The sequence below is a fragment of the Protopterus annectens genome, chromosome 12.part0 (genome assembly GCF_019279795.1).
Source record: "Protopterus annectens isolate FY-2018-M chromosome 12.part0, PAN1.0, whole genome shotgun sequence".
Taxonomy (NCBI): Eukaryota; Metazoa; Chordata; order Ceratodontiformes; family Protopteridae; genus Protopterus; species Protopterus annectens.
The window spans coordinates 1,003,562,312-1,003,586,141 of record NC_056746.1 but is presented as its reverse complement, the minus strand read 5'-3'; the positions used below and the strand labels follow the sequence as shown (position 1 = coordinate 1,003,586,141).

At 41.8% G+C, this 23,830-nt stretch overlaps 1 protein-coding gene across 1 annotated transcript in view; it reads left to right on the top strand.

Moving 5' to 3' along the window:
* The window catches only part of ATP9A (ATPase phospholipid transporting 9A (putative)), a 2,147,009-nt gene that overhangs the window by 488,534 nt on the left and 1,634,645 nt on the right, over window positions 1-23,830 (top strand). The window lies entirely within an intron of this gene.

The window sequence follows — 23,830 nt, the reverse complement described above, 5'->3', positions numbered from 1 at the left end:
CCACTGGGACCATTGCAATTCAAACAGACTGTCAGTGGTATGGTACATCAGCAAGCAGGGCAGAACCAAGTTGTACCCCTTATGTCGAGAAGCACTCAGACTTTGGCAGTGGGCGATCTCTTCCCGATGGTTTCTGACAGCAGCGCACATCCCTGGGAAGTCCAACGTTATAGCAGACAGGCTGAGCAGAGCAATTCTTATGCCTCACGAGTGGTCTCTCAATCAGACTGTGGCGGACAAAATCTTCCGCAAATGGGGTCAGCCTTGCTGCGACCTTTTTGCCACCCCCTTCAACAGCAAGTGCGACAATTTTTTCTCTCTCCTTCCTCTCCCCGGACACCTCTCCAGAGACGCTATAGTTCACGATTGGCCCCAGGGACTTCTTTATGCATTCCCTCCATTTCCCCTGATTCCCAAACTAATTCAGAAAGCTACCACATTGGGATGCAAGATGATCCCCATTGCCCCTTACTGGCCACGACAAATTTGGTTCCCTTTCCTGCATCATCACCTTCTGGAGCAGCCCTGGACCCAATTCCAGAACTCCTGATCCATCAATCAGGCGGGCTGCACCAATCTCTTCAATCTCTCCAGCTCACTGCTTGGTTTCTCCACTTCGACCTTAGCCAGGCTTCCCAACATCTCTCATTCAGTGTGTGAAACCATCTTATCCTCGCATAAGTCGACCACTAGGAAAACTTATGCTAGCAAGTGGAAACGTTTTTCCTTATGTGCAGAGAACAGGAAGATAGATCCCTTTTCAGCCTCTGTGCACCATATTTTAGAATTTCTAGCAGAACTTTTTCGAACAGGATCCTCTTCTGCCACTATTAGAGTTCAGCTAGCTGCAATTTCAAACTTTCATACGGGCCTATCTGATTCCAGCATCATGTCCCATAAGCTTTGTAAAGCCTTTCTTAAAGGGACCACTCTACTCAGGCCCCCAGTAAGAGATCCCCCGCCTCCGTGGGATCTGAATTTGATTCTAGCTTCCCTGATACTGCCCCCTTTGAACCGGCATCTTCCTGTTCCTTGAAGTTTCTTTCTTGGAAAACCCTTCTTCTGGTCGCAGTTACATCGGCCAGAAGAGTTTCTGAACTTCAGGCTCTTTGTGTTCGCCTCGTTACCTAGTTTTTCACAATGATAGTTTCTCTTCGGACTAACCCTTCCTTTCTTCCAAAGGTTACTTCTGATTATAATTTGAATCAGTCCATTGAACTACCTGTGTTCTTTCCAAATTATTCCAATAAGGCAGAATACAAGTTACATCAGCTGGACGTCCATAGACAATTACGCTTTTACTTGCATAGAACCAAGCAAATCAGAAAATCAGACCAGTTGTTCCTGTCTTACACTGAGGTAAAACAAGGCATACCGGTGTCAAAAGTCACCTTATCTAGGTGGTTGACTTCTACTATTACCTTTATATATCAGTTAAGAAATAGCTTCCTGCTAAACCCAAAGGTCACTCCACCAGAGCTCTAGCTACTTCTGTGACTTTTCAGGCCAGATTGTCAATGGAAACTATTTGTGCGGCAGCTACATGGGCTAATCCACGTACCTTCATTTCACATTATAAACTGGATGTGGCTTCCAGAAGCAGAGCTGATTTTGGTTCCACTGTTCTGAAGAGTCTTTTCCGATGAGCCACCCAGGATTGAGGTGCTAGGGACGCTGTCCCAACCAGCAAGAATGGAGGTACCTACAATAACGTTCCATGTTAGTTGTCTTCTTCTCGCCTTCTTTCTTGCGTCCCACTCTCCATCCCCCTATCCTACTAGACCGAGAAGAGTTCCTTAGGTTTGTGGATCACTGGCCGAGTCTTCTCTGGCTATTACTTCTGTCAGTCTCTCCAGTAGGTTCCTGTATCCTGCTAAATTTACTGTATTATTATAATTGTTATTATGTCTGTAGTTAGGTTACCAAACAAGATCTGGGTATCTAGCGCCAGACATCATGGGATATAGGGGGGGCCTCGAACCAGTAAGCAGCTCTCGAGCTTTTGAAGATGGCTGAGTCGGAGCCGAGGATCGGCTCCGAACCAGCAAGAAAGAAGGCGAGAAGAAGACAACTAACATGGAACGTTATGGTAGGTACATAACTTCTTATTCTTTCCTGTGATGGTTCAAAATTTGGTCTTGGCACAGTTATACTTCAAGAAGGTAAACCAGTAGACTGTGCATCTAGAACACTTACCCAAACTGAAATGCAGTATGCTCAAATTGAGAGAGTACGTTTGGCAATAGTATTTGTATGTTCCATGTTTTATGATTATATTTATGGTCAAGCTATTCAGATTGAAACTGACCACCAACCTCTAGTTAGTATTCTAAAGAAGCCTGTTCATTCAGCTCCATCGAGATTACAAAGAATGATGCTCAAATTGCAAAATTTCAACTTCAAAATGGTCACCCAGAAATACGACGGAACAGCTTGATGCAGAGAATTTTGACTTTGATGTGATGGCATTGTGGAATTTTTCTACCACTAGACTTGATGAGAGCACACTAAGACTGATCCAATGTTGCAAAAGTTCATTCACTACATTAATGTTGGATGGCCGTCAAAGCAATCCAGTGTACCTGCTGAAGTGCAAACATATTTTCCTTACAGAAATGATTTGTTGGTGGAAGGTGGCATTATTTTCAAAGGTTCTAAAATTGTTCTTCCTTGCAACAAGAGTATATCGAAGTAAAAACCAAGATGTCTAAGGCAGTAAAGGTCCTGTTCAGACAAAATCCAGAATACAGCAAAAAATCAGTCCAGGACCAAGCATGGCTCCACTTAAAAACACTTTAATAAAACAATATTAAAAACATAAAAGGTTAGCACATTCATGACTTACAATAGGCACTTCATCATACAACTTACAGCAGCAAATGCTCATTTTAAAAGCTGCAGTCAATTAGTCGATGAAGTAGTTTACGATCTCTAAAGATAGGTTTTAAAGGCACATTTCCATTTAACCCTGGTTCTCTCTGCTTGTAACTGGGTTATCCATCTAGTCTCAGCCTTCTCTACTCTGTTATTCAAATTACCCCCTCTTGAACAAGTATAAACACACTATAAAACTAAAAGAATGGCCATCATTTATCTGTATGTTTATATAAGGCACTAGTAATGCCTTTGTGTCTGATATAGCCAATATGCTCCAGTAAACGCTCCCTCAATGTCCTAGTAGTCTTCCCTACAGAAAAGCTACTGCATTCATTACACCTAGCAAGATAAACTAAGTTTCTACTGGAGTAATCAGCATAGAACTTTGGTACAAAGCTGAAATCTATAACAGGATGATTAAAATCCTTAATTCTCGCGATGTAAGAACATGCTGCACATTTCCTACAGGCAAAAGTCCCTTTCCTATCTGAGACTGATGTTTGTTGCATATGACTTCCATAGCAAAGTTGCCTCTTAAAGCAGAATCATGGTGTTTCATCAACTATCCCTGATATTCTCTCATCTGATTTTAATATCGGCCAATTTTTTCTGACTATATCACATATAGTACTAACATTACTAGAAAAAGTGACTACAGGTCTAATGCGCCTATCCTGTTACTCTCCACCTTGGGGCTGTAGCATCCCTATCTGAAGAATAAAACTGTCGTGCCTCACCATTCCTGGCTCCAACGCCTCTGAACCTACCTTATCTAGATCCTTCTTGGAGTAACAACGATCTACTAGATCACTTTTTAAATCTATAAACACCTGTATAAAATTTTCTCTTTTTGTATGTAACTGTGTTGTTCTAAAAACTTTATTATTAGCAATATTCCTAAATACATACCCTGGATGCATACTAGTCTGATGCAGCAGGGTATTTTTCCTACATGGCTTTCTATAAATAGAGGTTTGCAACATCCCATCATCTCCCTTAAGCAGATGGACATCTAAAAAATCACTGCAAACATCACTTACATTCTTAGTAAACTTAAGATATTCCATAGTAGATTCTAAGTAAGCAACAAATAATTCTAATTCAAAAAGTCTACCATCCCACAAAAGGAAGATGTCATCCACAAACCTCCTAAAAAATCTCAAATGCTTAGAGAAAGGATGAGAACCCAAAACAAAATCTTCCTCCCAACTAGCCATAACCAGGTTGGCGTAGCTGTTGGCACATGAAGTGCCCATAGCCACGCCAACCTTTTGGAGGTAGGTTCTCTCTCCATGCATAAAAACATTGTTTTCCAAAATAAGATCTAACAATGCACAAATCAAAATGGTCATCAGGAGAGTATTTGATATGTTTGTGAAGAATAAATCCAGTGTGACTAAAACATAATTACTCAAATCATGCACAGAATTAAACTCATGTAAATCCACTATGAAATGTGCATCTCTAAGCACAGTACTCACATTATTTACTACAGCCCTGAGCTTATGTTCCACAGAGATAGACCTAGGCTCTGTTAAGCCACCCACTGCCCGAGACAATGGGTCGAAAAGGAGGGTCCTTGTGGATTTTAGGTAAACCATGTATAACAGGAGTGAGGGGAAAACCAACCACAAAATAATCATAGAGGTCTTCGTCAGTCAACCTATTCATTAATAGGTCATATAACCCGTCACATACATGTTGCATCAACCTACTCCTAGATGTTGATTGTAACTCGATATAAACACTTTTATCTGAAAGCATATGCAACATTTTGTTATCATAAGAGACCTTGTCAAAGATAACGATCCCCCCACCCTTATCAGCTGATCGAATCTGGATATCCATATTCTTCTTTAAAGAATTCAGAGCAACAATTTCACCATGAATCAAATTCACAAAAGCATTTCTATCATGCTTCTTGTCATTCCCTATTAAGTCCCATTCACATTTGTTCAAAAACAACTCCAAAGACTTGTCCAACTGTGGACAAAATACACTAGGCTTCTTATACTTAGTCACAGTACTGCTATCAACGGGAAAAACAGTCTTCAACATGATATTGCGTGCAAAAAGTCTTAATTGTAACATAGTCTCTACCACATCCATCTTGCCAGCAGGTATAAACGGTAAACCTTGATTAAGTAAACTGATCTGTTCTTCAGTAAGCGGATATGAAGGTAAATTAAATATTAGGTCATTCTTACTTGCTTCCACTTCAACTTCTTATTCATAGCTGTGTTGACCGACAATTTTCTCTTTCTTTTGTAGCTCTGTGTATTGCTATCCTTTATAGGAACTGGCAGTATTGGAAAAGTGGCTGCTGAAGCTGTAGATGGAATTAGTCTTCCTTTCCACCCCAAGCCGTTTGCTTTCACTATTCAAGGAGACAGATTTCTCACTCGACGACACAATCATGGCAGCACCTTCTACTGCCAAGGAGGTTTGAGAAACGGATACCAATGGAGCTTGCCTAACTTCCTCCTGCGTGAATATTCATTAGGGTCTCATCTTGTACAACTACTGTCTTTCTCCGTTTCCATTAACATTATTACTACTGTTCACATTCCTCGGCCACACAAAAATCTGACCTCTAGTGAAATCATTAAAGTCTCTATTCAGCTTACTGCTCTTTACAGCTCTTAATATATTTTCATACACAGAGATATTTGCAAAGATTTATTCAAGACGAAGCCAGTAAACATCAGCAGCACCTTTAAAATTGAACTTTTTAAGGAGGTTTTGTATCTCTGTACTCAGCTCATCTTCAAACTGTTTGAAAAAATTAATTATCAGCCGCATATAATTAAAACTCAGTTCTATATTTAATTCTTGCCACTTACGGAGAAGCTCAGGGAAAGTAGCACCATAGGTCGGCATCCTTAAGACTCATAGCCCTTTAGGGACTACCTTAAAATGAAGATAAGCTTCTAAATGCATTAGTTGCCACTGGTAGCGTTTCAAGTTATACAGCTTATTCTCTATGTCCTTAAGCATACCAGTAAAAAGTTCAGCATCAAGTACAAATACATCTTCTTGAAAATCAGCATTACCCAGTCTCAAGGAAAACAAAGGATTCTCTTTCATTTGCACTAAATGCTGCAATCTATTAGCCATCACAGTTGCATTGCTTTTATCCAAGGTTACAGGTGTATAATCCAATTCAGTAGTATCAGCCATGCCTGCCAGCAACAACCAAAAGCAAACGAAGTAAAAACCAAGATATCTAAGGCAGTAAAGGTCCTGTTCAGACAAAATCCAGACTACAGCAAAAAGTCAGTCCAGGACCAAGCATGGCTCCACTTAAAAACATAAAAAGGTTAGCGCTTTCACGTCCTACAATAGCACTTCAACAGACAACTTACAGCAGTAAATGCTCATTCTAAATACTACAATCAATTAGTCAATGAAGCAATTTACTATCTCTAAGGATAGATTTTAAAGGCACATATCCATTTAACCCTGGTTCTCTGTGCTTGTAACTGGGTTATCCATCTAGTCTCAGCCTTATCTACTCTATTATTCAAATCACCCACTCTTGAACAAGTATGTCAGCCTTGCTGCGATCTCTTCGCCAGTCCCCTCAATGCCAAATGCAGCAACTACTTCACTCTAATCCCCCCACAGGGGGAGTCACCCAGGGACGCTCTAGTCCACGGTTGGCCTTCCAGTCTGCTCTATGCCTTTCCTCCATTTCCTCTGTTACCAAGAGTGATTCAGAAAGCCATTTCCTTGGGAAGCGAGATGATTCTAATTGCTCCACACTGACCCCGCCAGGTCTGGTTCCCCTTCCTTCAGTGGTACACAGTGGACGGTCCTTGGACTCTGGATCCAGTGCCAGACCTATTGACTCGTATGTCGGGACAACTCCACCCCTCCCTACAGCCCCTCAGGTTGACAGCCTGGCTGCTCCACTTCCATCAATAGTTAGACTACATTCCCTCTCACCTGAGGTGGTGCATATTATATCGTCTCACAAGTCCTCCACCAGAAAAATTTACTCTAGCAAATGGAAGAGATTTTCCATCTGGGCTCATGCCCAAGGCCTGGACCCTTTCACAGCCCCTATATCGGCGGTCTTAGACTTTTTAGCTATGCTCTTCCAACAGGGCTCCGCTCCCTCGACCATTAAGGTGCAGCTGGCGGCCATTTCTAACTTCCATGTATCCTATGAACCCGCTCTTATGGGCCATAAACTTTGCAAGGCCTTTTTGAAAGGAGCCTGGTTACTGCACCCTCCTGTCTCAGAACCTGTCATGCCATGGGATTTAAATCTGGTATTGCAAGTCATCACTTCTCCGCCCTTTGAGCCAGCTGCCACTTGCGAACTAAAATTCTTATCCTGGAAGACGGCATTTTTGGTGGCCATCACCTCGGCTAGAAGAGTATCAGAACTTCAAGCATTGTCCATTAGGCCTCCGTATTTGATATTCCATAAGGACAGGGTATCCTTGAGACTTCATCTGTCTTTCCTCCCTAAGGTGTCTTCTACATTTAACCTCCACCAATCCATTGAGCTACCTGTGTTTTTTCCCAACTTCTCCAACAAAGCAGAGTTCAAATTTCATCAATTGAATGTGCATAGACAACTAAGATTCTATTTACACAGGACGAAACATGTAAGAAAATCGGATCAATTGTTTGTGTCCTTTTCGGAGAATAGAACGGGTAGCTCTGTTTCCAAGTGCACAATTTCCAAGTGGATTAAGGATTGCATTTCCTTTATTTACTCATCAGCAGGCAGAAATTTACCCTTCCCAGTTAAGGCTCATTCCACCAGGGCAGTCTCGACTTCAGTAGCATATCATGCCAGGCTTTCCTTGGACGACATTTGTGCAGGGCCACCTGGGCTTCTCACCACACCTTTATCTCTCATTACAAGCTGGACGTGGCATCTAGAGGCCGGGCTTCCTTTGGTTCCACTGTTCTCAGGAGTATTTTCCTATGAGCCTCCTGGGTTAGAGGTGCTGGGGACTCTGTCCCATCAGTAATGAATGTAGGCGAGATAAGACCACATGACATCAGTTAGTTATGTGCTCACCATAACGATCGATGTATGTGGTCCATCTCGCCTACATTCTTACGTACCCTCCCACCTGCCCCCTGCCTGAAGGATTTGGAGGAAAATGAACCTGAGACCCTTCAGAATCGGTTTATTCCTTTTTCTGGTGGATGATATTCCTCTTAGTGAGGTTGCTGTATGTGGAGTGATTGCGATGTATGCAAACAAGATCTGGGGGTTTGGGCGAGGTGCATCCTGGGATACCGGTTAGCCCAGCCAATTAGAGACTTCGTGCTAGAAAATAGTCTGCCGAGTCTGAGCTGATTATTGGCTCTGAACCCATAAGTAATGAATGTAGGCGAGATGGACCACATACATCGATCTTTATGGTGAGTACATAACTAACTGTTATCTGCAAGGCAAGTGCTGCAAGCCTTTGGGGTTCATGGCCTCCTGCATTCTCCTAATTCCATATGCAAGACTGCATGTGAGGAAACTACAATGGTATCTAAAAAGCCTATAGTGTCAACATTCTCAGGCTCTAGAAGCAATGATTCCTGTCATACCTTGCCTACAGTTAGAGTTCCTTTGGTGGGCAGAGACCTGCCACTAAAACAAGGGACTCCTATTCAGTCTACCCCCTGCCGCCCAAACCCTAACAACAGATGCATCAGACTATGCATGGGGGGCTCACTTGGCAGGGAAGTGCATTCAGGGCAAGTGGAACCCAAGTCAAATGCACCTGCATATCAATCAAAAAGAAATGTTAGCTGTACAGAATGCTCTGACAGCCTTCAAGGACCACATTCTTCCAGGACAATTAATGGTAAAGACGGACAACACCACTGTTATGTGGTACATAAACAAGCAGGGGGGAACCCACTCATACCCCCTCTGCAGATTAGCCATGGCTCTGTGGAACACAGCCCTGAGCTACCAAGTGCACCTACAGGCTCAATTCCTGCCAGGAAAGCTAAATACATTGGCAGACGAACTAAGCAGAAATCTCATGGACCCACATGAGTGAAAACTGGAACCAAAGACTTTCAATATGTTGAAAAACAAATGGGAGCCCAGATATAGACCTGTTTGCCTCCCCCCAGAACTACCAATTGGAAAAATTCTGCACAAGGATTCCCCACAAACAAGCTTGGAAAGTAGATGCCCTGTCCTTCACCTGGAAAAACCTATCAGTTTATGCCTTTCCCCCTCTGCCTCTCCTCTCCAAGGTAGTACTAAAGATCAAACGGCAAACCAAGGACGATACTGATTGCACCAGACTGGCCACGCCAACACTGGGTACCCCCTTTTGTGCAGTGTGCTGCCACAATGGCACCTGCCTCAGACCCCTGCCCTGCTGTCCCAGCAGGAGGGCCAGATTCTGCACCCACAGCTTCAAACCCTGAACCTGGCAGCCTGGCTAATTGCCTGATCTCTCCGTTACCATCCCTCAGTAAACAAGTGTTGGATGTCATTCTGGAGGCAAGGAGGCCTAGTACTAGAAAATCCTATGCTGAAAAATGGAAAATATTCTGTTCTTGGAACCAAACTCAGGGGATGGGCACAGCAGCGCCCAATTTACCTCAGATTATTCAATACTTAACTGAGATGCTTCACAAGGACCTTTCCTTTTCGTCCATCAAAATTCATGCCTCAGCCATTTCAGCTCATTACAACACAGAACACACCCCTCTTCTCTCATCTACTGCTGAAGCAGTTCCTCAGAGGGGCCAAGAACTTAAGACCACCCAGGACAGCCCCTACTCCAGCCTGGGACCTTAACTTTGTATTGGAAAAACTCACTCTACCTCCTTTTGAGCCAGCTGCAAATGCAGAGTTGAAATTCCTTTCTTGGAAAACCACCTTCCTTTTAGCCATCACTTCTGCAAGAAGGGTGTCTGAATTAAAGGCCCTCATGGCAGTGGAGCCTTTCATCATTTTCATGGGGACAGGGTGTCCCTCAAGACCAATCCCTCCTTCATGCCGAAGGTGGTATCCAGTGTGGATCTTAATCAGTCCATTCATTTGTCAACCTTTTTTTCTAATCCACAGAACAAAGGGGAAAGGATACTGCACTCCTTAGATGTGCACAGACAACTTAGATTTTATTTGGACAGGGCTAAACCTCTCAGGAACAGCTGCTGGCGGCATTTGCTGCAGGGGCAGAGAGGAAGGCTATTTCAAAGCAAACCATTTCTAAATGGATAGGCCATTACATTCATTTCTGCTATAAGCACCATGGAAAACCTACCTCACAGAGTGTTAGACCACATTCAACCAGGGCTGCGTCTACCTCTACAGCCTTTCTGAGAGGTGCCCCTACCAGGGATATCCTAGAAGCTGCTACCTGGAGTTCTGTACATACCTTCAACAAGCATTACCATTTGCCAATTTTCTCTAAATCCAGAGCTGGCTTTGCCACTGCAGTCTTCCAGGGCCTTATAGCTGGTCTTAATGCTATCTAATTTCCTCCTCCCATACTTCACATTTGGGAAGATCCAAATGTGATGACTGCAACAGTGAAACACGAAGAACATAGTACATTTGTGTACACTTAACATAAATGTAGATGTTCGAGTGTATTCACTGTTGCAGTTCTAGTTACCCTCCCTCCAGCCCCGTGACTTCTATTGGCTATACCTCTATTCTTGCTTACTATGCTTAAAGCTTTTTGGTGTATTTGCTTTTTTGTTGGAGTCGTAACCTTGTATATACAATTGCTTCCCATTATGGGGACACCTGACATTTGGAGCAAGAAAAACTGATGTAATGACATCAGCTGCATGCTTTATACCCCTGACTCCTGATTTCATGGAAGATGAGACAGCAACCCGATGCAGGACCCAAGACTTTGATAATCAGGCTGACTGAGGGCTACTGCAAGCAGATAACCAAAATGTGATAACTGCAACAGTGAATACACTCGAACATCTACATTTTTGTTAAGTGTACACAACTGTACTTTATACTGGTTTAATTAATGCATGAAAGCTGATTTCTGATACCTTTATGAAGGACATTTTCTGGGAGGGGATGGGGTGGGGGAGGTTGTCATGATGCCATGCACCCCACATCCCCTTGCTAAATTATGTGTACCAACTCTGAGACTACTCTACAGCAGGGAAAAGGAAAAATTCCGTATCCCCACTGTGCAGCACTCTCTCATTCACTAAAAAAAAAAAAAAACAGTATGTGAAATCGGCTCATTTTTGAACACATATACTGAATTTTTTTTCCAGTCGAAGAAATAAACTTTGGACCAGAATATATGTTAACAATATAAGTGTGAAATATATATATAGATACACACACAGACACGCACACACACACAGTAATAAATCCAGAAATATCAAGTTAAATATTGCTGTACATTTAACTATATAGTGCAATAACGTATAGGAAAGAAAATACAGCATTTGGTGTAGAACTCTAGCTTTGATCCTGTACACTGAAATCCCCCCAGCTAGCCAATCCCTCCTCCTCTAATTTTCCTGTAGCATTTCTGCTTCTCTGAGTGGGAAGAGGTGATCACCCAGCTCCTGTCATGTGTATTTTTTTTGCAGTGTCTGCCAATGATACCCTGCTTCAACTTCGGCAGTTATCACTTCTTACAGTAGGTAGAGGAGGATTTTAGCCTCCTTGACCATCAGCTTGAGGGATGACCCGAAGTTTTCATGATGTGCATGGTAATACAGTACCACTTTCTGAATGAGATAGTCAGAGGCAATGAATAGGGTGTGAACCACTCCCACTGAGATGCCATTTCACTGTGCCCAGATAATACACCCACTTAGGGCTGCTACCCATTGCATTGATAACTGTAAAAAAAATTTGTATTATAACAGGATGTGTATCAAGACAGACCATATTTGAACACATTTATAACTTTTTTGACAGCATTTTTATTTTTGTAAATAAATGGAAACTTTCCCAGAATGTGATATCTGGACAGACCTTTCTTCTATGCAGTTCTATTTTTTAAGAGAGTCTTCAATGCTGTTAGGTTATAATGGAATTGATTCCTATAACAGTAATTGGGGGGGGGGGGGGGTTGCCCAGTACATTCTGTAATAAAATCTCAGGGAATGCTTTATTTTCAAAAGTTTGTATGATATGATGCATGTTCCCCTGTATTAGGGACTGTGCAAGGGAAATAAGGTAGGGTAGAATCACAACAGTGTGAGATGGTTAGGAATGGTCTTTGACTATCATATGCTTGCATAAATGCCATACACATGATATAGCATGCTGGAGTGCAACTGAGGCACTAGTATCGCTCTCATGCATGAGCACAGATTGGCTTGCCCACAGAAAGCAGAATCAAAGAGTGCACGCATCTCTGCTGTTCTGTTATTTATAGAGTTCGGTGTGGCTGAGCTTCATTTACGTAAGAACTTCTGAAATCAGCCCAACTTAGCTAGTCTGCCTCAGTCCACCATTTTAAGCTTTGCTGGGCTCAGCAGTTTCATAGAAATCCAAGAAAGGTGCAAATGAACTAAAACCATTTATTAAAGCAATGATAACCACATAGTGATAAAAAGGCAGTTATCTGTGTACTTCATAGCAACCTTCTCAACATTAACCTGATTCTACTAGTAAGACTTGACAATTCAAGATGTGTGAGGTGCCATTTTCAGTGCTGTCCATATGTTAAATGGCTTACTGCAGACAATGAGTTACTATATAATAGACTGAGCACCTCACCCTCACAGCAAACACATATAGGCATATATATTGCTACTACTGCAACAGAGCATTTCAAAACACAGGCAGCACTGCCAGGAAATCTCAAACCCACAACTCAAGGATTTTTTTTAAGGCATTTGTATGTGTGGGCCATAATTCATTAAAGAATCATACAAGGAAGGCAGGTATGATTTTGTGAGAATATGTAATTGCAGGTTAATTGCAACAGTAACATTGTACAAGGCACAGGTGGAGCAATTTCAGCCCTGAGGATAATGCCATCCTCATGGATGCTCTGAGTATCTATGGCAACTGTCTTTTTGGAAAAGGATGGTGTCAAACCAGACCAAGAGAATTAAGCATTGGAATCAAGTACTGGCTGACATTAATACTTTTAGGGGAAAGGAGCCACACTTTGGCACAGTGTAGGAAAAAAGCCAGTGATATGGTGGGACATGCCAGGACAAAAGCTAGTCAGAATGCAGTTACCATAGCAATGTTGGAATTGTCCCTTCCACACTCCAACCTTTAATGCTAAGCAAAGGAATACCTTCTGTCTGTAAGGGGTAATGAGTCTGATGCAGTTGAGGATGTTGCTGAAATCGTTAGAGGTGATGCTGACGCAAGTACTTTCAGACGCCTGCAACAACCACATGTGGGCAGTGTGGAAGGTTAGTCTGTTGCTGATTTCAGTACATTAATCTGAAATGTGTTTTGCATGATACTACACATTTTGTTATTGGGTATACCATCAGTGTCAGGTGTGGAACAAAGTCTGCAAACAATATATGGCAAGAGTAGTCATCCTGTCTCTACATGTACTAATTTCACCTGTCACAGGTCAAATTAACCACATGCTGACATTTCTTCAAAAGGTTAGCACCAGAAAAAAAACTGCATCTTATGCCTTAGCACAGAAGGCTGATGACAGCAGAGTGACTACCAACAATGATGCCATAACTCTCCTACTTACACAACGTGAGAGCAGAACCCACTTACCATAGCGGGTGATCACAGTCAGGCAGTAGGTCAGACAGTCACACTCAGCATAATGAGGAAATGTCATGGGGGGATGCCATGCAGGTCAACATCTATTTCTTGTTCACAGCCTGAACCATTTGATGAAGCAGTAGCAGTAGGCAGTACCCACTACCACACCTGTACACAGAGGTACCAGACAGATGCATATTTCACAACTAGCTCCAGAGACATCCAAAACCTTGGCTGTCTAACACCAGGTGGCTTTGACACAGCAGTCTAGTAGAGATGATTAGAGAATTGCAGGGTGTGCAATAAGGAATTTCAAGTAGTACATGGGAGTGTTGGAGGCCAGGCACAATGTCATGAAGATTCTTACGTGCTGTATGGTTGCAAACACAGTATCCATGTCAGCTTCCATTCTTGCACTCATTAAAACTTAGCAGACATGCACATTGGTAACATAGGTGGACGTGGGTGTTTAACTGTCCAAATGTGAGGTGACTGAGTAAGCTGTACACTATGTGCAGCTCAAGAAAGTGCTGCAAGCAAAAAAAGTGTGCGCTGCAGGCCCTCATGGATTTCTCCTCAAAAAGCATCCAGGTCTCATCAGACTTCCACAACAGGTCTCACAGCGTAAGTCAATGTCAGGAGGTTCTCCTTCATCCAGTAGATCCTGTAGTCATAGTGACTCATCATCAAGCTCATATGTCAGCACTTGCTCTCACTCTATGGACCTATTACCAACACTATCCATAGGAGACATTGTGTATGACACTTTCCAGTTGTAACTTACATTTTCAGTACGAGTAAGACTAAGCAGTACTTACCCAGCTGTCACTTTTCAGGCACTCTCAATGCTGCATTTCTTACTGGTATTTGAAAAACAGTGAAGAGAAAATACTATAGAAAAAAAATGTAGAGATTGAAAAAAAATGTTTCTAATGCAAGTAATTTGGGCATAGTTACATACATCATACTCTGTTCTGGACACTGCACTGAAAACTGTCAGTATAGTCGTAAACATGTTACCTAAAACCTGCTTCTTACACACAAAAGTCAAAACCCTGCCAGTTTAACTAGCACTTATGCTACTTAGCTGTCATAACTGGACAAATGTTGACTAATGCAAAATTTATGAAAGACATTTTGTTGTTACATAGAAAGTGACAAGTAATGGTGTAAGGTGACCATGCATCACTCTGCATATCCTATAAGTAACACCGTATATATTATTATGCATGCAAATTTATTTGTACTTTTATTAAGTGAATGTTATAGCCTATAGTTGCAGACTAGATGCTGCTTCTTCACCTGCACAAATAAATACAATGTCTGAGCCTGCCACAAGGATTGCAGTGCTACTGACACTTGCTGGCCCCCATCATTGTCACTGATGGGAAGAGTGATAGAGGGAGTTGCACAGCCACTGTCTGTGACTGGCTGCAGCATTTGCACACCAAACCAATGCATAATCATGTTGTGCAAAATGCAGCAGGCAGTAAACATCCTATATGCAGCAGCAGGGTCATATTGAAGAGCTTGTCCAGGCAAGAGAAATGAGCTTTGAGCAAGCTAAACACTCATTCAGTGACTCTCAGTATCTGGACAGGGAGGTGTTGAAGCACTCCTAGAGGGTTACAGACTGGTGTCATTAGCCAAAGTCCAAATTGGGTAGTCTCTGCCGCCTGTAAAACAAAACAGGGAACTAGTACATAAAAAGGAAGGCGGGATTATTCAGAACTACCTATACCACTCTAGAAGATACCTTGTGGTTAGGAGCATTAAAACACTTGCACTTACTAGCAGATGACGATGAGGAATCCTAATATGCAGAAAGAGGCAGTACTGTGAGCTTGTGTGCGAAATCCAACAAACAACCATACAAGACAGCACTCCTCCTACCTGGAAATAATTTATTGATGTTCAAAATTCACATACCGGTTTCAGCTACATAAGCCTTCATCAGTGTCAAGTAGTGATTAATCCTGATGAAAGTGCTTAAAGTTAATGTTTAGACTGCCAATCATGTAGTATATCCACGAAAATAACAAAGCTCAACACTGAACGACCAAAAATTATGGTTTTATTATCAAAAACCAGTCCCCACAAGTTCTTATAAAATAGTACGGTCCGCCCAAGACATGCTGTGCTCCTATGTGCAAGTACAGCTTCTGCAAAGTAATACTGCTTCAAAAAACAGCATAAACCTTCAGCAAAAGCCAGTTCTATTTATACACAAATAAAGCAACAGCACATTATCCAAGTCCAGCGGTCGTTCACTTTTATAAGCACCAAACAAACTTCACAGTATACAGTCCTGTTTCATCAAGTGAACTCACCTCTTCCAGAAGTTCACTTATTGGCAGTACATAAATTCTACAGGAAGGACTAACAGCACTAGAAAACAATCAAGCCACAAGAAACCAAGTTCTGTGCAGGTACAGTCACCAGGTGCTCAGTCGTCTTATAAAATCCAACAACCAACAATACAAGACAGCACTCCTTCTTCCTGGAAGTAATTTATTGATGTTCACAATTCGCATACCGGTTTCGGCTGCATAAGCCCTCATCAGTGGACACTGATGAAGGCTTATGCAGCCGAAACCGGTATGTGAATTGTGAACATCAATAAATTATCCAACTTGGATGTTGTTTGAGCTCATGACCACTAACAAACTCTCGAGCTCCTGCCTTACCCATAATGCTCTCTTCCCTCACATACCTCATATCTCATTTGCTGCTTTTGCATTTGGACGTGGTCACTGTGAGCTTAGTCTAGTTATTTTGGAGGTGTCCAAAAGTTTTTGTATTTATACTGTTTATATTTTATAGCCTTAATAATATAACTTTCATATTTATCTTTTATTGTAATATCTGCTGTACCTCCCTTTCCTACACTTTTGTGTAATCTTTTTTACCATAGTTAGTAATTCTTTTTTCTACCCCTTTTTATACACGGAGTGTGTATTCTTGATACCATTGTTGGTATCTTTCTCCCTTTCTTTGGTTAAATTAAAAAAGAATAAATAAAAAAAGATTCTTGTATTTTTTTTAAATGTCTGATAAGCCATCACCTTTTAAAAAATGTCAGAAGTACGGTCACAAATTACCTCTTTCTGACTTTCACTATTTGTGCATATATTGCCTTGGCCCGGATCACTTTCAAACTGAATGCAAGATTTGTAAATCTTTTAATCCTAGGGCCATCATGGACAGGAAAAACAAACTGAGTTTTAAAAGGTTTGCTTCCTTCCTCTGTCTCGGACACTGTATCTAGGGTTCAACCCCCAAATCTAAGTAAAATGAGCTTTCTGGCAAACATTTGTGACCATCTGGGTCCTCAACCCCATTCTCGGATCCGATGATGGAACCCCCAAAGAAAAAAATTAAGAAATCTGATCCGATGATTGCTCCTTCCCTGAAGCCAAAGTCGAAGATTGAAACATCTTCCTTTGATTCTGTCCTTTTGGATGTGAAGCCGTTACCCAGGACCTGTTACTCTCTCACCATAGATCCAATACCCTCTTGAGTATTATCTCCCTTTTTGGAATCCTGTCAGTGCTCCAGATCTCCCTCAATGGCATCATCTTGTTCTTCCAGAAACCTGACCAAGACTGATGTGGATAGAATGATGAAGTGTTTCTCTGCCCAGATTCAGATGGGCATTCTTGTGGCTCTTACTGCCTCAGATCAAGAAGCCCTTGCTAGTACTACACCTCCAATCTTGGCTCTTTCTCTGATCTGTACTGTCGTTTTGGAGCCCCTGGATCCGAGTCTCCTGGATCCGAAGATTATATTATCTTTGGCTCCGAGAATTTCTCTGAGGTCATTGGCTCTGAGTGCTTTAGAGCTGGATGACTCTTGGAACAGAAGCATCCCTGTCAGATCTGAGGCATTAGAGTCAACTCAGAAGCTGTCAGAGACATCTCTGCCCCTTGGAGCTTCAGCATTGGACAGCTTGGGTTCGGCCTCTTCCTTGGGTGGTTTGCCTTCAGGGCAGGGGGAGCCGATGGGGCTGAAGCTTGGGTTTTAGGCTCTGTCGACTTCCTTCTCCTCAGATCATTCTGCCTTTGAGGTGGTGGAGAGAGGGTGTTCTCTGTTTCTTACTGGTATTTGAAATGCCAGAGAGCCTGGCTAGATATTACAAAAAAAAAAAAAAAATACATGGGTGCAGAGAATTATTTCCAGAGGTTATATAATTTCCTTTTCCCTGCCACCTCCATGGTTTGCAAAATTCCTGATGTTCCACCCAGTCAGAGAAAAAGAGCAGCCTTAGAAATGCAAAAGCTGCTGGAAAAAACTCATCCAAGAGGTCCCACCAGACCAGATAGGATTCAGAACTGGATTCTTTTTAGTGCCAAAGAAAACAGGGGATTGGAGACCAATTCTGGATCTCAGCAGTCTGAACAAAGGTTCAGCACACCAAGTTCTGAATAGTGGTTCACTCCATTCTGTCCTTTTTGTGCAAGGATGACTGGATGTGCACGATGGACCTTCAGGATGCATGCTATCACAGTTCAGAGAACTACCCCTTGGCCTCACCACAGCCCCCGAGTGTTTAGCAAATGCATGGCAGTAGTAGTAGCTCACTTGAGACTGCAGGGATTATGAGTGTTTCCGTACTTAGACGACTGGCTCATTTACTCCCCCCTCCCCCAACTAGGCATCTTCTGATGAGCTGGAGACCAGGTACTCAAACCTGCTCCCATCTGAGTAACCATAAATTACAACAAATCTCAGTAAGAACCAACTCAGATACTGGAGTTCATACAAGACATTTTCAAAACAGTATTTGTGACAGTTTCTCTTCCTCTGTCAAGAATACAGACTATCAGATTCCAGGTCAGGAAAATGGTTCACAGCTCAACAATATGAGCCCTATTAATCCTACAGGTCTTGGGATCAATGTCTGTTGCTGTAGTTCTTGTTTCACTAGCAAGCTTTCATATGAGAAGTCTTCAATGGATGTTAGCAAATCAATGGTCCATTCTTCATCAACATGTCTGCTGAGATAAGAATTGCATTAAGCGTGAAAAAGATATCTTTGGTGGTGTATTCATTCAGCTCAAGTTCTGCAAGGCTGTCCCTTCATTCTTCCTCAGCTCAAGGCCATAGTGATCAGACTCTGCCTAGTTTGTGTGTGTGTGTGTGTGTGTGTGTGTGTGTGTGTGTGTGTGTGTGTGTGTGTGTGTGTGTGTGTGTGTGTGTGTGTGTCTGTGTGTGTGTCTGTGTGTGTGTCTGTGTGTGTGTCTGTGTGTGTGTGTGTGTGTGTGTCTGTGTGTGTGTGTGTGTGTGTGTGTGTGTGTGTGTGTGTGTGTGTGTGTGTGTGTGTCTGTGTGTGTGTCTGTGTGTGTGACTTTCTGGGAAATACAGTCCAAGGCACATGGTCCCCCAAAAAGGTCAGTTTGCATATCAATATCCTGGAAATGAGAGCAGTGCTCTTAGCATTGCAGGCATTCCAAGACTCCCTCCCTTATGGGACTATTGCAGTTCAGACAGGCAATGTCTGTGGTTTTGTACATCAGCAAATAAGGAGAAACCAGATCTGACCTTTGTGTTGAGAAGCTCTGAGTTTGGTTGCGGACGATTTCATTCAACTAATTTCTAATAGCAGTGCACATTCCGAGGATTTTAGTGTGATGGTGGACAACTGAGGATGTCAATTCTTCTATCTCATGAGTGGGCTCGCAACAAGAATGTGGAGGAAATAATTTTTTGCCAGTGGGACCAGCCATGCTGTAATCTATTTGCCTCTCCCTTTAAACAAGTGTAGTAGCTTTTGTGCTGTAATTGCCCCACTGGGGGAGTCACAGAGAGGCACTCTGCTATACGACTGGCCCCCAAGTCTCCTTTATATTTGTCTCCCAGTTCCCTGAAACCCCAAATTTCTGCAGAAAGCATCCTGGTTGAAGAGCCATCCACATTGCCCCTTACTGGCCTCGAAAAATTTGGTTCCCCTTCCTTTGGCCCCATCTAATCCCACCCTCCATGGAGTCTGGATCCGGTTTTAGACCTTCTGTTTTATCTGACAGGCATGATTCACCTGGGTATCTCAAACCTTATTTATTTATTTATTTACATTTGTTGACCGGGAGTGTTCGACTGGACGTAGGTCCATTTTCAGTGGAGGCCCGGGGAGAATAGCTCCACGCTTAAAATATACAGACAGTAGTTGCATTGGATTTACATAGCAGTTAACAATTTGATCAACATAGCAATTAACAATTATAAACATAGTTACAGTTGAAGAACATAGTACATCAGTAGACAACTAGAATCTTTATCATCTGCGAAGTACATAACAGACATTAACAATTGTTACAATAAGAAGTTCCTGCTGTATAATAAGTAGTTAGGCTTATGAGCATCCGAGCTTGCTATAATCAAGGTAGTTAGTGGGGTGGAAAGAAAGGTAGTGGGTGGATAGGGTGGGTGATATTAGAGGGGGAGTTGCAAGGGCATAGCCAGCATGTTTTTAGGTGCGCTTTTAGTAAAGTTTTGAAGTGGGTGCATGATGGTACGGAGATAATTGTGGGTGGGAGGGAGTTCCATAATTTGGCTATGGCGCAAGAGAATAGTGCTTCTCCAGCAGAGTTATTGGCTTTAGTGACCTGTAAGTGATTTTTGTTGCCGGATCTTAGTGGTCTGGTGGTGCGATAGTGTAGATAGAGTAGATTCTGGAGGGATGGGACTTTTAGTGGATGATTTACTAGTTTGTGGGTGAGTGTGAGTTGATACCATTGAAGGAGGTGAGGAAGTTCAAGCAAGACCAGTTCAGCAAGTGAGAGACAGTGGTGACTACAGTAGGATGCCACTGTGGCGAATTTGGCGATTTTGTTGTAGCAGGTCTCTAGCTTGTTTAGATCGCATTGCCTTAGGTTGGTATATATTGGAGAGGCATAAAGTAGGGTGGAGATAAGGTGGGAATTTGCTACTGAAATCTTTGCTACTTTGGTGAGAAGTTGCTTATTTCTGTATAATGCTCCTAGTTTTTTGTGGACTTTTTTATGGTCATGGGTATGTGAATGTCAAATTTTATGACAAACCTGCCCAAACCTAAGACTGACTGCATGGTTTCTCCACATCCATTGATAGCCAGACAACATAGAGACTCCTCCCATGTTTGTCATATACTTTGTCCTTCCACAAAGCTTCAGCAAGGAAACTTCAGAGAAGTAAATGGAAGAGATTTATTTTTTGGGCACAGCAGAAACATATCGACTCCCTTACAGCCCCAGCACATAATGTCTTTGAATTCTTAGCAAAGATTTTCAACGAAGGAGCCAGTTCCTCAACTATTAGAGTACAACTAGATGCTTTTTCTAATTTTCATGTTGGGATTGAAAACTCCTCCTTGGCTTCATCTAAACTTTGTAAAGCCTTTTTTGAGAGGTACCCTTCTTTTGAGACTCCCTTATAAAGATCCAATTCCACCATGGGATTTAAATTTGGTATTACAATCATTCATGTGTTCATCCTTCGAACCAGCAGCTAAATGCGAGTTGAAATTTCTGGCCTGGAAAACTATATTTTTAGTAGCCATCAGTTCTGCTAGAGGACTTTCAGAAATTCAAGCACTGTTTTCTAAATCTCCTTACTTTAGTATTTCATAAGGATAGGGTAGCTATTTGAACCAATCCTTCCTTCCTAAGGTGGTGTCAGAATCAAACATCAACCAATCTATTAATTTACCAGTTTTCTTTCAATATTTTACAAACAAAGGTGAATATATGTTATACTTGCTGGACTTTCAAAGACATTTGCATTCTTGCTTGCGTAGAATGACAAATTTTAGAAAAACAGACCAATTGTTAGTTTCATTTGTAGATTTCAATGTGGGCAAGCTAGTCATGAAGGTAACCTTAGCCAAGTGGCTTACAGGTTGTATATCCTTTGGACCTTTCTTTACCAAAACCACTGAGGGCCCTCTCAACCAAGTCCATGGCTACATTTTTAGTAGCGTTTCCCAGGGGATCCATGGATGATATATGTGCATCTACTTCTTGGGTGTACCTTTATTACTCATAAACTGGATCTGGTCTCAAGGGGAAGAGCAGCTTTCGGCTCAGCTGTACTCAAGAATATCCTTCCTTAGTCCTCCAGGATTTCAGGTAGCTGGGGACTCTGTCCCAGTTGTTGAGGAATGAATGAAAATTGACAGCATCGGATAAATAAATTATGTACTCACAGTAATGTTCCATCTGTGTTGTCCATTTTCATTCTTCTTCATCTTCCCTCCCATCAACTCCCTACCTTTGAACTAATGACTTTTGGAACAATGAAACCCTTATAAGGGACTACTGTCCCTTATGTTGCTCTCTAAATACCGATTTCTTTTAATATGTTTCTAATATTTTCCTTTTATGTAATAAGCTAGCAAACAAGATCTAAGGTGTGTGAGGGGATAGGGCATTGGAGCTCGAGAGTTTTTTAGTGGTCATGTTCTGAAAATAATGGCCAAATCAGATCTGAGGATCAGGTCCAAACCCAATTGTTGAGGAATAATGAAAAAGGACAACACAGATGGACTGTTATGGTGAGTATATAACTTCTTTTTCTCCTGGTTTTTCATCATCAGACCACCTCCATCATGAAAAGGAAAAACAATCATATAACGAAAACACTACTAAAAAACAACCAGCAAATCAATAAAAAACAAAACACTAGAAAAACATTTTTAACTGAACTTAAAAAAAATAATAATGAAAAAGAAATGGAATAAAATTGGAATCAGGATTGTAACAGAAATTACACACACTGTATATTAAAGTATCATTGAAAACTCAAATTTACTCTATTACCCGACCTCAAACAGTAAAAGACATCCAAAAAAAGTTAAAAAAATCTTGAAGAAAGTGAAAGCATAAGCCCAACAAACAGGAAATGCAGAGTAGGTGACAGGAAGTGATTAACAGGAAGTAAAACCAGTAGTTCCTGTAATAGAAAATAGCTACTCTAACCTAGGAGCCAACATACAGACACAAATGCAGTAGGAATCCTTTGCCAGGCATTGTTTGAGCTAAGAGGTACATTTGAAGATGCAGTACACAAAAAGTGAAACTCAGCAGAAGTGTAAATGCTAATTTGTATAAGTGACTTATTGCATATTTATTTTACATTTTGTTGTGCATTGCTGATGCACATTGATAGTTAATCAGTTTTAGCTGGGTGTATTACACAGGAGTTTAGCTCCCCCACATAACGTGGATAAGCAGTTAGGTAATGGTTAGTCCTCATTTTTACCACACAAAAATCATTTGGTCTGAATGCTGACTGACTAAGACCCTTTTTAGTTGTTTTCACAAGCTTTACTTTCAAGCAGTGGTTTGTATTCACCCAACTTGGGGGTGTTTGGCCCACCACTTCCCACCCCAAACTATACATGTTTGGCCCACCAAGTTGTATAGTAGGTGGTATCAAATTATTTTATATCTGGTGCCCTATTTCTCAAGCATGAAAATCCATAACAGTAAAGCCAGCTCTGTGGCTTAGAGGGATAAAGCCCTGAGTTTCACCCTCTGTTGACCCTGTTTTGATTAGCACCGTGGGAGAGGTTGGATTTAAGTTGCATGTGTTGACTTGCGTACCTGGGGGGGAATGGGCAGATTTGGTCCGTGGAAAAGACCACAGTGACCATGCATGCTAAAGTGGTATACTGCATGTCAAAACAGAAGGCTACTTAAGTGGACGTACTCAAGCATACCTCAAGCAGTAGCAGAAATTACAGCCACTGCAAAGGTATGTAGACAGGTGACAAACAAGACAAGAATCCCATAACAGATGATGGTAATAACTCTTTGGTCCTTGACCATTGCCCCTGTGGGGAACAAATGGGCATGTATTCTGTCAACGGTTCTTGTAGGGCAGTTGATAGTTGTGGTCTTTGATAGTTATGCAGAACTAGGAAACCACAAAATAAAAAGTCATTACTGGCATAAATTTTGCTGTCACTTTTTTTTTTTTTTTTAAAGAATTCACCTTTTTTATTATTTGCAGAACATAAATATTATAAGCAACATCATTATGAAAAATCTACGCACATTTTCAATACAAACAACTTTGAACAGCAAAAGGAAAAAGTTAAGCTAGATATGTTTGTACATCTGGTGGCTTAGAAAGATAAAGCTCTGACTATGGCCTAAGTGACACAAGTTTGATTAGTAGGCCAGGTGCTAAGTGGAGCATAGGTTTCCCAACCTGGGGGAAAGCAGATGGAATAGGAGACACACTGCCATAAGAGGAAGGGTTGACGGTACAGATGTGTAACTTGGGGGTGGGATTTTG